This window comes from Ovis canadensis, chromosome 8 (assembly GCF_042477335.2).
Source record: "Ovis canadensis isolate MfBH-ARS-UI-01 breed Bighorn chromosome 8, ARS-UI_OviCan_v2, whole genome shotgun sequence".
NCBI lineage: Eukaryota > Metazoa > Chordata > Mammalia > Artiodactyla > Bovidae > Ovis > Ovis canadensis.
The window spans coordinates 73,038,766-73,056,021 of record NC_091252.1 but is presented as its reverse complement, the minus strand read 5'-3'; the positions used below and the strand labels follow the sequence as shown (position 1 = coordinate 73,056,021).

The 17,256-nt window shown below is 42.1% G+C and overlaps 1 long non-coding RNA gene across 1 annotated transcript in view; it reads right to left on the bottom strand.

Moving 5' to 3' along the window:
• Window positions 1-2,867: 2,867 nt before the first annotated feature.
• Window positions 2,868-17,256, bottom strand: part of LOC138444886 (uncharacterized) — a 34,613-nt gene continuing 20,224 nt past the window's right edge. The window contains exon 2 of the long non-coding RNA XR_011258643.1: window positions 2,868-4,734. This is a non-coding gene — a long non-coding RNA (uncharacterized lncRNA). The remainder of the gene's footprint in view (window positions 4,735-17,256) is intronic.

The following is a 17,256-nucleotide window of genomic DNA, read 5'->3' as shown; positions in this document are numbered from 1 at the left end:
ACATGGGATTCACATGAACTTCTGAAATGCAAGCACTTCTCTGACTCACAGGTGACAAACAGTTAATGTCTCAGACAGGCTGGCAGTCCCACTGACAAAAATTACATAGTGTAAACACATCCCTTCCTTATGAAGCAGCTAGCAGTTGGTCTCTGCTGATGTTAGTATGCAGGGAAGAAGGATTAGGACTTTCAAAGGCTCTGCCTTTATACTGCAGCTCACTGCTCCTTTCTATAATAAGCTTGCCTTGGTTACACATGCTTAGTGACCATTGGCAAATAAAATGTGTTTGCTTTTCCTAACTCCCCATATTTCCTGCCAGCCTGTTACTAGCAGCTTCCAGAATGAAAGATTTGCAAAATTGCAGGTTTAAACCACACTTTCGAATGGAAACACCTTTCATCCAGCCATAGTGATGAACTTAAAACATTTAACTTTCCCCCAAACAAGGTATAAACAGAAGTATAATTAAGACATGTGCTAATATTTCTTCTTAGCAACCCACATCATCTAAACCTCAGTCTCAAGAATCTAGAGCACATGTTCCTCCGCAACTGTTGCTCAGTTGCTAAGACTCTTTGCGACCCCATGGACTGCAGCTCGCCAGGCTTCCCTGATCCTCAACATCTCCTGGAGTTTGCCCAAGTTCATGTCCATTGATTCGGTGATGCCATCCCACCATCTCATCCTCTGTCGACCTCTTCTCCTTCCGCCTGAGCATCACATTTTAACAAAGGATTGAACAACCAGAAAGCATCTCAGAGTGGGTCTAATAGCAAAGATATAAGGGGAAATGGATGTGAGTTTGAGTGAACTCTGGGAGATGGTGATGGACAGGGAGGCCTGGCATCCTGCAATTCATGGGGTCGCAAAGAGTCAGACATGACTGAGCGACTGAACTGAACTGAACTGAAGGGGAAATGTGGATGGAATCCAGGATTTAGTAAAGTCCTAACAGCTGCCACATGCAAGGACTTTCCTATGAATGAGGACATTAGCCATGTGTTTCTTGCTTAAAAGAATGAAATTCAGTTCAGTTCAGTTCAGTCAGTTCAGTTGCTCAGTCGTGGCTGACTCTTTGCAACCCCATGAATCGCAGCACGCCAGGCTTCCCTGTCCATCACCAACTCCTGGAGTTCACTCAGATTAACATCCATCGAGTCAGTGATGCCATCCAGCCATCTCATCCTCTGTCATCCCCTTCTCCTCCTGCCCCAATCCCTCCCAGCATCAAAGTCTTTTCCAATGAGTCAACTCTTCGCATGAGGTGGCCAAAGTACTGGAGTTTCAGCTTTAGCATCATTCCTTCCAAAGAAATCCCAGGGCTGATCTCCTTCAGGATGGAGTGGTTGGATCTCCTTGTGGTCCAAGGGACTCTCAAGTCTTCTCCAACACCACAGTTCAAAAGCATCAATTCTTCGGCGCTCAGCCTTCTTCACAGATCAACTCTCACATCCATACATGACTACTGGAAAAACCATAGCCTTGACTAGACAGACCTTAGTCGGCAAAGTAATGTCTCTGCTTTTGAAAATGCTGTCTAGGTTGGTCATAACTTTTCTTCCAAGGAGTAAGCGTCTTTTAATTTCATGGCTGCAGTCACCATATGCAGTGATTTTGGAGCCCCCCAAAATAAAGTCTGACACTGCTTCTACTGTTTCCCCATCTATTTCCCATGAAGTGATGGGACTGGATGCCATGATCTTAGTTTTCTGAATGTTGAGCTTTAAGCCAACTTTTTCACTCTCCTCTTTCACGTTCATCAATAGGCTTTTTAGCTCCTCTTCACTTTCTGCCATAAGGGTGGTGTCATCTACATATCTGAGGTTATTGATATTTCTCCTGGCAATCTTGATCCCAGCTTGTGTTTCTTCCAGCCCAGCGTTTCTCATGATGTACTCTGCGTATAAGTTAAATAAGCAGAGTGACAATATACATCCTTGTCGTACTCCTTTTCCTATTTGGAACCAGTCTGTTGTTCCATGTCCAGTTCTAACTGTTGCTTCCTGACCTGCATACAGAATTCTCAAGAGGCAGGTCAGGTGGTCTGGTATTCCCACCTCTCTCAGAATTTTCCACAGTTTATTGTGATCCACACAGTCAAAGGCTTTGGCATAGCCAATAAAGCAGAAATGGATGTTTTTCTGGAATTCTCTTGCTTTTTCCATGATCCAGCGGATGTTGGCAATTTGATCTCTGGTTCCTCTGCCTTTTCTAAAATCAGCTTGAACATCAGGAAGTTCACGGTTCACATATTGCTGAAGCCTGGCTTGGAGAATTTTAAGCATTACTTTGCTAGCATGTGAGATGAGTGCAATTGTGCGGTAGTTTGAGCATTCTTTGGCATTGCCTTTCTTTGGGATTGGAATGAAAACTGACCTTTTCCAGTCCTGTGGCCACTGCTGAGTTTTACTAATTTGCTGGCATATTGAGTGCAGCACTTTCACAGCATCATCTTTCAGGATTTGAAATAGCTCAACTGGAATTCCATCACCTCCACTAGACTTGTTCATAGTGATGCTTTCTAAGGCCCACTTGACTTCACATTCCAGGATGTCTGGCTCTAGATGAGTGATCACACCATCGTGATTATCTGGGTTGTGAAGATCTTTTTTGTACAGTTCTTCTGTGTATTCTTGCCACCTCTTCTTAATATCTTCTGCTTCTGTTAGGTCCATACCATTTCTCTCCTTGATCGAGCCCATCTTTGCATGAAATGTTCCCTTGGTATCTCTAATTTTCTTGAAGAGATCTCTAGTTTGCCTCTATTTCTTTGCACTGATCACTGAAGAAGGCTTTCTTATCTCTTCTTGCTATTCTCTGGAACTCTGCATTCAGATGCTTATATCTTTCCTTTTCTCCTTTGCTTTTCACTTCTCTTCTTTTCACAGCTATTTGTAAGGCCTCTCCAGACAGCCATTTTGCTTTTTTGCATTTCTTTTCCATGGGGATGGTCTTGATCCCTGTCTCCTGTACAATGTCACGAACCTCATTCCATAGTTCATCAGGCACTCTATCTATCAGATCTAGGCCCTTAAATCTATTTTTCACTTCAACTGTATAGTCATAAGGGATTTGGTTTAGGTCATACCTGAATGGTCTAGTGGTTTTCCCTACTTTCTTCAATTTCAGTCTGAATTTGGTAATAAGGAGTTCATGATCTGAGCCACAGTCAGCTCCTGGTCTTGTTTTTGTTGATTGTATAGAGCTTCTCCATCTTTGGCTGCACAGAATATAATCAATCTGATTTCTGTGTTGACCATCTAGTGATATCCATGTGTAGAGTCTTCTCTTGTGTTGTTGGAAGAGGGTGTTTACTATGACCAGTGCATTTTCTTGGCAAAACTATATTAGTCTTTGCCCTGCTTCATTCTGCATTCCAAGGCCAAATTTGCCTGTTACTCCAGGTGTTTCTTCACTTCCTACTTTTGCATTCCAGTCCCCTATAATGAAAAGGACATCTTTTTTGGGTGTTAGTTCTAAAAGGTCTTGTAGGTCTTCATAGAACCGTTCAACCTCAGCTTCTTCAGCATTACTGGTTGGGGCATAGACTTGGATTACCGTGATATTGAATGTTTTGCCTTGGAAACGAACAGAGATCATTCTGTCGTTTTTGAGATTGCATCCAAGTACTGCATTTCAGACTCGTTTGTTGACCATGATGGCTACTCCATTTCTTCTGAGGGATTCCTGCCTGCAGTAGTGCATATAATGGCCATCTGAGTTAAATTCACCCATTCCAGTCCATTTTAGTTTGCTGAGTCCTAGAATGTCAACATTCACTCTTGCTGTCTCTTGTTTGACCACTTCCAATTTGCCTTGATTCATGGACCTGACGTTCCAGGTTCCTATGCAATATTGCTCTTTACAGCATCGGACCTTGCTTCTATCACCAGTCGCATCCACAGCTGGGTATTGTTTTTGCTTTGGCTCCATCCCTTCATTCTTTCTGGAGTTATTTCTCCACTGATCTCCAGTAGCATATTGGGCACCTACTGACCTGGGGAGTTCCTCTTTCAGTATCCTATCATTTTGCCTTTTCATACTGTTCATGGGTTTCTCAAGGCAAGAATACTGAAGTGGTTTGCCATTCCCTTCTCCAGTGGACCGCATTCTGTCAGACCTCTCCATGACCCGCCCAACGTGGGTTGCCCCACAGGCATGGCTTAGTTTCATTGAGTTAAACAACACTGTGGTCCTAGTGTGATTAGATTGACTAGTTTTCTGTGAGTATGGTTCCAGTGTGTCTGCCCTCTGATGCCCTCTTGCAACACCCACCATCTTACTTGGGTTTCTCTCACCTTGGGTGTGGGGTATCTCTTCACGGCTGCTCCAGCAAAGCACAGCCACTGCTCCTTACCTTGGATGAGGGGTATCTCCTCACCACCGCCCTTCCTGACCTTCAATGTGGGATGGCTCCTTTAGGCCCTCCTGCGCCCATGCAGCCACCACTCCTTGGACGTGAGTTTGCTCCTCCCTGCCGCTGCCCCTGGCCTCAGGCATAGGGTTGCTCCTCCCGGCAGCCGTCCCTGGCCTTGGACGCTGGGTAGCTCCTCTTGGCTGCCACCCTTCGGGCATGGGGTCCTCCCAGCTTCTGCCCCTGTCCTTGGACGTGGGGTAGCTCTTCTCGGCAGCGCTTAGTGCATTGTTCACAGCCGCCTGCACTTAGTGCGTAGGACACATATTTGGGAGTTGCTAGAAGGCAGAGTTCAGTTCCAACGAAGAAAGGGCTTCCTGTAATTAAGTGGCAATTCTTAATTCATGAGCATATGAGGTACTGAGATCTCTGTCACGGTTTACATTTTGAAAACACTGCTTATACTACCTTCACGTGAATAAATCTTAGTTGTTTTCATTTCAGTTATCCAGAAAACTCTGCAGCATTTATCACTGGAGTAGAGGTTTCTTTGCTGGAAGCATCAGAGTAGGCTGGTAAATACAACTTAACCAGTATCTTACTGCACTCAAAGTCTCAGGTATGCCTAGATCGAAAAATTGTATTATTGTGCTTTTCCAACAACTAGAGAAAGTGGGAATTAAATGAACAGAGGTGGGAAGGAAGAGGGTACCTTCACAGTGCAGCAAATACCTGGGCATTGAAGGACACACTGTACTTAGTTGGGAAAAGAATGTGAATAACTCCAAAATTATTCTCACAGGTTATTACTTAACCTCTAGAGTGTAAACTCCATGAAGGCAGGGATTTTGATCTTCTTTTACTCTATGTTCCCAGCACCTAAAACAGTGTCTATGATATATTAGTTGCTCAATAAATATTTGCTAATGGAAAATATGAATAAATGGGTTTTTAAATGTATGTGAATTAGTGCCCAGAAATCGACCCACACAAATATAGTTTACTGATATTTGACCAAGATATAAAGGCAGTTTTGAAGAAAGGATAATATATTCAAGAAATGGTGTTGAACAATTAGACATCCACATGTAAAAAAAGATTCTAGACAAAAACTTTGCAGCTTTCGCGAAAAATTAACTCAAAATAGAGCATAGACCTAAATGTAAAATGCAAAACTATAAAACTTCTAGAAGAAAACATAGTAGAATAGGTGACCTTGGGCTTAGCTATAAGCTTTTAATTACAACAGCAAAACCACAATCCAGGAAGGGGTTCTTGGCTGAGAGAAGAAGTACTATGTCTCTGAGATGTACATGCGCTTGCACTTTGAAGGGAAGGTCAGAAAGACGGCAGAGGAACCAGGAGGAGCCTGGGAGAAGAGGAGGGCAGGGGGCAGCTAAAGACCAGGAGCCTTTTCTTTTAATCTAGTTGATCAACAGAGTTGTGTTAATTTCTGATATATGGCAAAGTGATTAGGTTATCAGCTCAATTCAGTCACTCAGTCATGTCCAACTCTTTGTGACTCACGGACTGCAGCACGCCAGACTTCCCTATCCATCACCAACTCCCGGAGCTTGCTCAAACTCAAGTCCATCGAGTCAGTGATGCCATCCAACTATCTCATCCTCTGTTGTCCCCTTCTCCTCCTGCCTTCAATCTTTCCCAGCATCAGGGTCTTTTCAAATGAGTCAGCTCTCTGCATCAGGTGGCCAAAGTATTGGAGTTTCAGCTTCAGCATCAGTCCTTTCAATGAATATTCAGGACTGATTTCCTTTAGGATTGACTGATTGGATCTCCTTGCTGTCCAAGAGACTCTCAAGAGTCTTCTCCAACACCACAGGTCAAAAGCATCAATTCTTCAGTGCTCAGCTTTCTTTACAGTCCAACTCTCGCATCCGTACATGACTACTGGAAAAACCATAGCTTTGACTAGATGGACCTTTGTCGGTAAAGTAATGCCTCTGTTCTGTTTTTTTTGTTTGTTTGTTTGTTTGTTTTTGATTCGCTGTCTAGGTTGATCATAGCTTTTCTTCCAAGGAGCAAGCATCTTTTAATTTCGTGGGTGCAGTCACCATCTGTGGCGATTTTGGAGCCCCAGAAAATAAAGTCTCTTACTGTTTCCATTGTTTCCCCATCTATTTGCCATGAAGTGATGGGACCAGATGCCATGATCTTAGTTTTCTGAATGTTGAGTTTTAAACCAACTTTTTCACTCTCCTCTTTCACTTTTATCAAGAGGCTTTTAGTTCTTCTTCGTTTTCTGCCATAAGCATGATGTCATCTACATATGTGAGGTTATTAATATTTCTCCCAGCAATTTTGATTCCAGCTTGTGCTTCATCCAGCCCAGCATTTCTCATGATGTACTCTGCATATAAGTTAAATAAGCAGGGTGACAATATACAGCCTTGATGTACTCCTTTTCCTATTTGGAACCAGTCTGTTGTTCGATGTCCAGTTCTAACTGTTGCTTCCTGACCTGCATATAGGTTTCTCAAGAGGCAGGTTAGGTGGTCTGGTATTCCCATCTCTTGAAGAATTTTCCACACTTTATTATGATCCACATAGTCAAAGGCTTTGGTGTAGTCAACAAAACAGAAGTAGATGTTTTTCTGGAACTCTCTTGCTTTTTCAATGATCCAACAGATATTGGCAATTTGATCTCTGGTTCCTTTGCCTTTTCTAAATCCAGCTTGAACATCTGGCAGTTCACGGTTCACATACTATTGAAGCCTTGCTTAGAGAATTTTAAGCATTACTTTGCTAGCATGTGAGATGCGTGTAGTTGCGTGATAGTTTGAGCATTCTTTGGCATTGCCTTTCTTTGGAATTGGAATGAAAACTGACCTTTTCCAGACCTGCGGCCACTGCTGAGTTTTCCAAATTTGCTGGCATATTAAGTTCTGTACTCTCATGTATGGATGTGAGAATTGGACCATAAAGAAAGCTGAGAGCTGAAGAACTGATGCTTTTGAGCTGTGGTTTTGGAGAAGACTCTTGAGAGCCCCTTGGACTGCAAGGAGATCAAATCAGTCAATCCTTAAGGAAATCAGTCCTGAATATTCATTGGAAGGACTGATGCTAAAGCTGAAGCTCCAATACTTTGGCCACCTGATGTAAAGAACTGGCTCATTTGAAAAGACCCTGATGCTGGAAAAGATTGAAGGCAGGAGATGAGGATGACTGAGAATGATGGCATCACCAACTCAATGGACATGAGTTTGAGCAGGCTCTGGGGGTTGGTGATAGATAGGGAATCCTGGCGTGCTGTAGTCCATGGAGTCTCCAAGAGTCAGATACAACTGAGTGGCTGAACTTAACTGAACTGATGGGACTGGATGCCATGATCTTGGTTATTTGAATGTTGAGCTTTAAGCCAGTTTTTTCACTCTTCTCTTTCACTTTCATCAAGAGCCTCTTTAGTTCCTCTTAGCTTTCTGCCATAAGGGTGATGTCATCTGTATATCTGAGGTTATTGATATTTCTCCTGGCAATCTTGATTCCAGCTTGTGGTTCATCCAGCCCAGCATTTCACGTGATGTACTCTGCATATAAATTAAATAAGCAGAGTAATAATATACAGCCTTGACATTCTCCTTTCCCAATCTGGAACCAGAGATCATGAGCAGACACATGGTCAAAAAGAAATTAGGTTCAGAAAATTCACTTTACAAAAATACTTCAACACAGGCACAAGCCTATAATTACATTCATCACTGCATTGACCATAAAAGGATTTTTAAATAATTTGAATTTTCATTAATAAAAGGTTGATTTTGTTATAACCATACAAGGCAAAACTAGGCAACCATTAGAATAAAGGAACATGCTCATATTATATTAAACAGGAAAATATTAAAAAGTGATGAAATGTATCACATTTTTACAAATATACATATATATTTTAAATATATATATTTATAAATATACATATATAAATGCATTGTGTTTTTTTCTGCTCACTTATTTTCTCATCTTCATTATGGTCATGTGTCAATTGTGACATTTTAACAAGTGTGGAAATTCTATTATGAGCATACTGACACTCTCTGTTACCAGATTACTCTCAGGAAGACGGAGACAGCTAGCGATTGCAATTTTAAAGACCAAAGAGTCACAGAAAAAGTAATTATGGTGAGAATTAAATGACTTGTATTGTTCCAATAATGTTATAAGGACAGGCACAGTGTATAAACTCAGACAGGAACATTTAAAAATGTAATTGAAATTAGGAAGTAAAACCAGATGAACACAACAGAAGGCGAATTGTCCCAGGTGACATCTATTAGATTCGAAATTAGGAAACAACAGAGTTTTACCACCCCAGGAATTTTTATAGCTCTTCAATTCAGTCACAGATAAAGGAATTCATACAAACTTGTGAAACTTTCATCTTAACTGTTTAAAAGAACCAGAGTAAACTTTGTATTTGTCAGTGGGATGTTAGCTGAATATTTCAATACTGCTAGGTACCATGCTCACTTAGGAAGTCATATTTGGTTTGTGTAGAATCTAAAATGCAAATATATTGGAACAGCACGTACCCTAACCCTCAATAAGTCTGACTTTTAAACGGAATTCTAGGCTTGGTGGTAGGTATGATAGAAAGGAATTATGAATTTCAAAGTTCACAAGAATCTAGCAAAGACGCTACATATCTGTAAGGTCAATGGCGAAGCAAAATATCTCTGAGTCACATCTGTGTTTCCAGGAAAAGTATAGAAATCGTTGGTCTCCAAATTTAATTTGGAGACCCTGAGCAAAAGTTTAGACAGGCCCAGAATTTATCTCAGAATGTGTAAACTCTTGCATGTCTTTGACAGAAAAGGTCCCTGCCTTTGGGTCATGGTGGGGCTTCCCTGGTGGCTCAGAAGGTGCTGGAGACCCGAGTTCAGTCCCTGGATTGGGAAGATCCCCTGGAGAAGGGAAATGGCAACCCACTCCAGTATTCTTGCGTAGAGAATATCATGGACAGAGGAGCCTGGCAGGCCATAGTCCATGGACTCACAAAGAGTCAGAGGAGACTGAGTGACTAACACTTTGGATCATACACGCGCCCTCGATTGCAGAACAGCCTAAGCCGTCTTCACATCCCTGGCGGATGCTCTGGCCTCTGCCAGCTTGAATTCCTCGCGGCTGTCAGGGTCAGAATTCTGAGAGAGCCGGGGGGAGGGGGGCCGCGGGTGAAGCAGCCGCGAGCAGGTGCAGCCTCCGCTGCCTCTTCCTCGGCTGGAGTCTGCCGCTCAGCTTCCAGGGAGGTGGGTGGTTCCGTGCGGGGAGTTAGCACACAGCAATTACGTCTTCCTTGAACTGCAGCAGGCAAAGCCACTGACATTTATATCCAAAAATGGCTCATTCGGATCCCACAGCCTTCCCAGAGGAGAATCTGTCATGTCTTCATCACCCTCCTCTAAGGGCAAGGAGCCGCTGTTAACAGGAGATTCCCTTCTCAGCGTGCCACCCCCGTCCCCAACACACACACACTTGCATTCAGAAACCCAACAGGGTTTGGTCTCTGTGCCCAGAGCTGCAGCCCCCAGATCCCTGCCTTTGCCTGTCTGTCTTAGGCCCCACCAGCTCTCGGGGTCAGCTCTGAGTTGACCGAGCCCTCCCTCTGGCAGGTGACCTCTGCTTAGGGAAAAGCCAGGGAGAGGTCAGAAATGCTCCATCCCTCCTCGACCATGCTCTGTCCCCAGGAGCTAGGCTCTGCACCCTTTCACTGGTGGCCCGCTTTCCAGCTAAATGTTTCCAGAATGATTTCTCCACAGAGTGGTAGCTGAAGTGGAAAGGCTCATCTGTAGCTGGCAACTAGCCAGCAATACATACTGAACATCTTTCAGGTCTACAGACAATCCCAGTTGCTTTGGGGGTTTAAGCATGACTCCTCCAAAGAAGAGACGTAAAAAATAAGACATAAAGACCAAGCATGCCTACAGCCCTCTCTCATTTTAGTTAACACACCCATATCCTTGCAGTGGGATGCTTATCCAATCAGAGATTTTGCAGTGACAAAATCTGTTATTCAATCTCACAATTTGGCAATGTGATGGAATAAGCTATGTTTCATTCTTAAGGATGAGCATTCTTGAGAGTGTTTTTGGAAGTCAGTTTTCCTTGTGCGATGTGATTCTTGTTTTATCTTGTTTTCGTTTCTGCTTCAAAGCCAACCCAGATCTTATACCTGATTTTTTCAGACATATCCACCATGACTCATAGCTATTTGATAAAGGATAAAATGCTTCTATTTCTCAGGCTTAACTTTCAAAATTAAACATTCAAATGAAAAAAATAGCATTGCTCCAGTAGATGTCAGTGATTAAACTCACAAAAACAGTTCTTTTCAGAGAAGCTCCATAATGTATCTAGACTGTTTCTTCCTTTCATCCAACCCTGACCTAATTCTGAGCTTTTTTTTAATGCATCTTGACTTAATTAATTGTTTACAAGTTGCTGCTCAGAGATGAGTTTATTTTCTGAATATATACCCATGAGGAAACTTCTAGGGGTCAGGAAGGCTGAATGAGGTCCCCTTGCATTCAGGGAATGACAGCCTCCTACTGCACACCCATCCCTGGACCAGTGAGAATGCAGAGTGCCTGTGTGGCAACCCACTCCAGTATTCTTGCCTGGAGAACGTCATGGACAGAAGAGCCTGGTGGGCTACAGCCCATGAGGTCACAAAGAGTTGCACACCACTTAGCAACTAATACTGTACTTCCTGAGATGGCACTGCCCGAGGTGGCACTGCCCGCTCCCTCCAGACCCTGCAGTATCAGGGAGAGAATTGGTATAAAAGCCACTGGTAACCTAAGGAGATGGAAAGGCTACTTGCCAGGGTCTTCAGAAGATCTGATTCAACATGGCAAGATAGATTTTCAGTTCCCTTAAGGAAAATCTTGCTTGAAAGAAGAATACGTCTGGAGCCAACAGCTATCTACTCAACCACGAAAGACATCTATTAATACGAATTTCCTCTGTTTTGTCTTACTCCCTAAAGGGAGATGACTAGAAAAGGTCAAAGTGATTCTGTTTCCTGTAATTCGCATAAATAAGTTATTATTAAGCATCCACCATATTGGGGCATGGGGGACACCAGGACAAATGATCCATGTCCTACCCTCAAGGGACTTACAAGGACTTCGCTGTGTATCATCTGCTTCCAATGAGGTGTTTTATTCCCCAACACAGAAAATCACTACTAAATGGATTCCACACTTCCCTGACCTTCTGTCCTGACTCCCACGTCTTCATTTAAATTGTCAGCTGTAATAAGGTGATGCCCTCGCTGGGGAGATTAGAGCCTCTCCCTGTGACTCCACACCAGCCAGGAACCTGAGAGCCATCCCTGATTTTCCCTTCTTCCTCACCTCTCCCATCCAATCAGTCATCCTGAACTGGAAATTCTGCCTCCATGACATTTCATGTCTCACGCATTTCTTCATTTCCACTGCCTCACTTGGGGCTTCTTCACATCTCACCTGAAACCACTTAAACGCATTCTGGCTCATAGCCCTGGGTTCAGTCTTATTCAGCACTTAATCATTCGCCATACTATATCATAACATGGAGAAGGAAGTGGCAACCCACTCCAGTGTTCTTGCCTGAAGAATACCAGGGACAGAGGAGCCTGATGGGCTGCCGTCTATGGGGTCGCACAGAGCCAGACACGACTGAAGCGACTTAGCAGCAGCATATTATAACAGCATTTTTACCTGACAGTCTTTATGCTGGATTATAAGCCCTTGAGGGCAGGCATTAGCTTTCAATCTCCATGTTCTGGACACTGAGCACAGTGACAGGCTAATAGGAGGCACCCAGCTTATGCTTATTAAATGCATGGGAGATGCTAAATGGATGCATGGGTATACTAAATGTCTCCACACTACTGTGATTTTACTGTTTCTCCTCTTCAGTTTCCTCTCTGTTGTTAATAACCACTTTATCAATTTTAGCAGTATTTCTGCTTTTTATTCACTTATTTCCACTACCCTAATTAATTTTTGGTTTCAATCTGCTGTGCGCTAGCCAACCAGAAAATCAAAGTTATTTAGAGAGTGTATAAAGTAAGAGTGAACAGGCCCTGACCAGGTCCCTCTTCTACATTTAAAGCAAATGAGCTTCAGTGCACTGATTCTGTGAGAGCTGTCTCAGCACCTCAGGGAACTTTGTTCCACTGCTGTGTTCCAGACGGCAGGAGTTGTCAATAATTCTGAAAGTTACCTAGAGGTAACTAAGATGAGACTGTATTAAACTTTTTGAAAATTGGTGACCTTTTAATTGATATAGAGTTGATTTACAATGTTGTGTTTTGGGTGTACAGTAAAGTGATTCAGTTGTATTTATATATTTTTATAATTCTTTTATAAATTTATATTATTTTTATATAAACAGAATATTTCTATTCTTTTCCATTCTGGTCTAGGATGTTGAATATAGTTTCCCGTGCTATACAGTAAGACCTTGTTGTTTATCTATTTTATATGTAGCAATTTGTATCTACTAATCCCAAACTCCTCATCTATGCCTCCCCCACCTTCTTTCACCTTTGGTAACCGTAAGTTTCTTTTCTATGTTTGTGAATTTGTTCCTGTTATGCAAATAAGTTCATTGGTGCCGTATTTTAGATTCCGTATATAAGTGACATCATATGGTAATTGTCAGTAATCAATCATTTTAACTTGTACTTTTATTTCAATAGTACTCTTTCAAATTTGCTTCTGAACATGTATAGCAAAACTTCTGATTTTACTATACTTTTTAAATGATATATATGACTTATCAAAGTGTGTTATTAAAATTTATCTCACTGAAAAATATTTGTGTAGCTGCTTATTTATATCTTTGCCATTTTTAATTTTTTCAAATATAGTGTAATGTTAAATAAGGAAGGATATCAAAAATCCCTGTGGAAATGAATCAAGAACCCTCTACTAAAAATGCACAGACATTGCATTTTCTGTTGAAAATCTCCACCTACCTAATCCTGTTCTTAATGGATTCTTTGCCAGCAGAGAACCAATGAACACAGCCTTGAAATACTTGCTAGCACAGAGCAGTGGGTTTTGCTTTTTAGACTATGGTTTGTTATATTTAGGAGTGAAGATAGTGCACACCCTTAGAAAAGAAGTTGAGCTTGGCATTGAAGCCAGTAATCCTTCAGGTATGCATCTTAATTGCCTCAGTTGCGAGCACAAGCCCACTTCACAACCTTTGCAGCTGCCTTCCATCTCAGCTCCTGCAGCTGGAGGCCTGGTTAATCAGGTCCACATGTGTGGCCCCAGTCCATTAGAACTCATGGACACCTAACACTGGACCAACAAATCCATAGGCAGGGCCAAGCCAATTAGGTTCTCTCTTTCAGAAATACGAAGTCAGGGCTCTGATGCAGAACTAATGGGTTGATGTTGAGCGCTTGATCTGAGAGGACGCATAGAGTCAGGATGGAAGTGCCTTCTTGGGCTACATGCAACTGATTAGAGAGGAAAAGCTGATTAGAGAGAAATAAAACAGAGAGAAGAGCCACTCTGAAGCCCTAGGAGAGACACAGAGGTGACCTCAATTCAGAGAATGATCAGCTGTAAAATTTTCAGGGTGCAGCACAAAATGAAAATGTGGAACTCCTTATTCAAAAGCAACTGTCGGAAGGGGATGGCACTAAAGTTATTACAATATATTTTTTGTTTATGAGTGTTTATAAACTGTACAGGAGTGTATTAGTCAACTCAGGCTGCCATAACAAAATATCACAAACTGGGTGGCTTAAGCAACAGAAATTTACAGTCCTGAAGATTAGAAGCCCAAGATCAGGGTGTTATTAGGGTGTCTGGTAAGACCTCTCTTCTGGTCTTGCAGACAGCTATCTTATCGCTGTATCGCATATAACCCTTCCTCTGTGCACACAGAAAAAGAGAAATGCCTAGTGTCTCTTCCTCTTCTTATAAGGACTTGGGTCAAAAAGAGTCAGACGTGGCAACTGAACAAGAACACAATCTCTTTAACCGCTCTGTCTCCAACGACAGTCACAGAGAAGGTTAGCATTTCAACATACAAACTGGGGACAGAGGACTGAATTCAGACTTTAACAAGGTAATAATAGTGATATACAGGAATCATTTACAAATTGAACTTACAAAATGAACAAAATAATATTTTTGGTATTGCGATCTTATATAACACAACAAATAACACTTTATTAGTGTAGCTTAACTGATGGTAAGACTTTCCTGGGTCACATCTGCAAATGTAATTATTAGGCCATCAAAATTTATACTTTTAGCAACTTTATTTTCTAATGATATTGAAAGCAATGTGAGTTGCTCTTGGAAAATTCAGGATTGTAAGTGATTTTTGAATATTTTTCATTTTGAGGTAACTCTAGTTACTGGAGCTGTTAAGAGTATGTTATAAGCTGTGAAAACTTTGGGGAAATTTTCTGATTATTTATTTTGAAATACAAATATCAGCACGTCAAAAGCTGATGATTCTTGAAGAATAATTTTTCTTTAAAAATGTAGTCTTTCATACAAATCCCTTTCATGTAAGTCTGGATCTAATTTTAAATGTAAATTTGAACAACAGCATGTTAATATTTCCTCTTACATTTCCTATGATTTATGCAGGCTACACAAAAATCTGACTTCATGATTTATATATAATTCAAACACCTGTCTATGTCTTGTATCACTGTATCTTCCAGTACAAAAGAGACAATTGTAAAATTACCTTTTCCATCAATAATTGGTTCATCTGATGCTTCACGTGACAATAGTGTCTTTTGCCATCAAATGTGGTTATCTTCAAATTTAGTTTCTGTTTCTAAGCTTGTGGATATTTATTTTGCAATATTGCAGCAGTTTTCAAAATTAGATATTTTACATTATAGAGTTCTAATAACTTACTGATAGGCTTTATTACAATGCCCACATGTATTTTTCTATTTAGTATTAATTTGCTGACCAAGTTTTACCAGCTGAGCTCCAGCGGTTCCAGACCAAAGATTTAAGATTTGCGCCAATGCCCGAGAGAGGGGCTCCACGGCCAGATCAGCAGACTGGCCTCCCACCACTGATCCTAGCATTGTTCTCACAAGAAGCCCCTCTGCTTCCCAGGGCTGAGGCTGCTGCTGCTGTCACCATCATTGCCACCAATATGGACCTGGTCCCAGCCTGGGCATGTGCAGCCAGGCTAACTGCTTGGCATGTACACTAACCACTGCTCACTGTGACATAGGACTAAGCCAGCCTGCCTAAGTGTGTGTGTGTGTGCGTGTGTGCGTGTGCATGCACGCGCATGTGTGCACACTGTGTGCTGCCACTTCATATAGCTCCTCTTTGCACATGCATGTTCCATTATCTATGAAGACTTAACTTGCAAAACACAAACTCCTCATTGGCGACTTCTGTCACCATCCCTGAGGGATCCAGGCTGTGCTTGTGTCTTGTTCTTGGATGCCAGTAAGATGACATCCACTGTATTTTTATGAAAACTTCCCTATTGTTAGACGCTACAGGAGGCCCAGTCATTGTCCTTTCTCTCTTCTTTAATAAAAGAAAGTTATTCTTTTCAGGGGAGCCACATGCCACCTCCCGGAATTCCTTACATCTAAAGGGAATTATGCAACTCAGAGCCAACGAAGAGGAGTCAGGAGGCTACCCTAGATTTCTGGGAATATTTGCTTTCCTGGTGCACACATGGTCTTCTTTCTGTTCCCCTTCTTCTCACCAGGAATGTATGCCTGAGGCTCGAGGCAGAAAAGCCATCGTGCAATCATGAAGCAATAAGCAAGGAGGTAGAACTGGAGCACAGGAACCCCAAACCGTCAACTCCTGAATGTCCTGTTGTATTAGAAACATAAACTCTTCTGGTTAGGCACTGAATCTAGTTTTTATTATATGCAGCCAAATGAAATCATAATTGAGATATCCTTTTGCTTATATTAGCTTGGGTGGGTTTTTGTTTCTTGCAGCTTGCTAGTTTTGCACCATCCATAGCCTATCTTTTTCCTACACAAGGTGTTTTTACTCCTACCAACCATTGCTTGCAGCTCTTAGTTACAAGGCTACTCTCAGTCTTCCCAGGCTGTTGGTTTTAAGAGCTGTAACTGCAGGGGAATTTACATCCCCTTGGTGCTATTTGTAACCTTTGCCTTACTCTGGATGGTTTACCTTACTGGAGGATTAAGAAAGAGTTATGCCCGTGAGATGTTCATAGAACACTCTTACACAATCCCATTGCCCAAGTTCTCCTGGGACATTTCCTAATAAACTACTTTTCCATGGATCCTTATCTCAGGGTCTACTTCTGGGAAACAGAACCTAAGAAGCAGTCCAAAGATTCTGAATAGAATACATACTATCAAGTGCTATGGGCTGAATGTGTCCTCTCAAAATTCTTTTGTTGAAATCCTTAATCCCCAGTTTGATTGGTGGTGGTAAACAGGTAGCTAGATCCAAAGTGGGGAGTCCCCATGATTGGATTAGTGTCCTTATAAAAAGAGATGTGAGATGTCAATCTGTGTGTGTGTGTGTGTGTGTGCATGCACAAACATGCTGAGAAAAGGCCACATGGGGACATAACCACATCTCAGTCTCAGTTCAGTAACTCGGTCGTGTCTGACTCTGCAGCTCCATGGACTGCAGCATGCCAGGCTTCCCTGTCTATCACCAACTCCTGGAGCTTTCTCAAATTCGTGTCCATCGAGTCAGTGATGCCATCCAACCATCTCATCCCCTGTCGTCCCCTTCTCCCCCTGCCTTCAATCTTTGCCAGCATCAGGGTCTTTTGCAATGAGTCAGTTCTTTGCATCAGGTGGCCAAAGTATTGGAGCTTCAGCTTTAGCATCAGTCCTCTCAATGAATATTCAGGACTAATTTCCCTAAGGATTGACTGGATTGATCTCC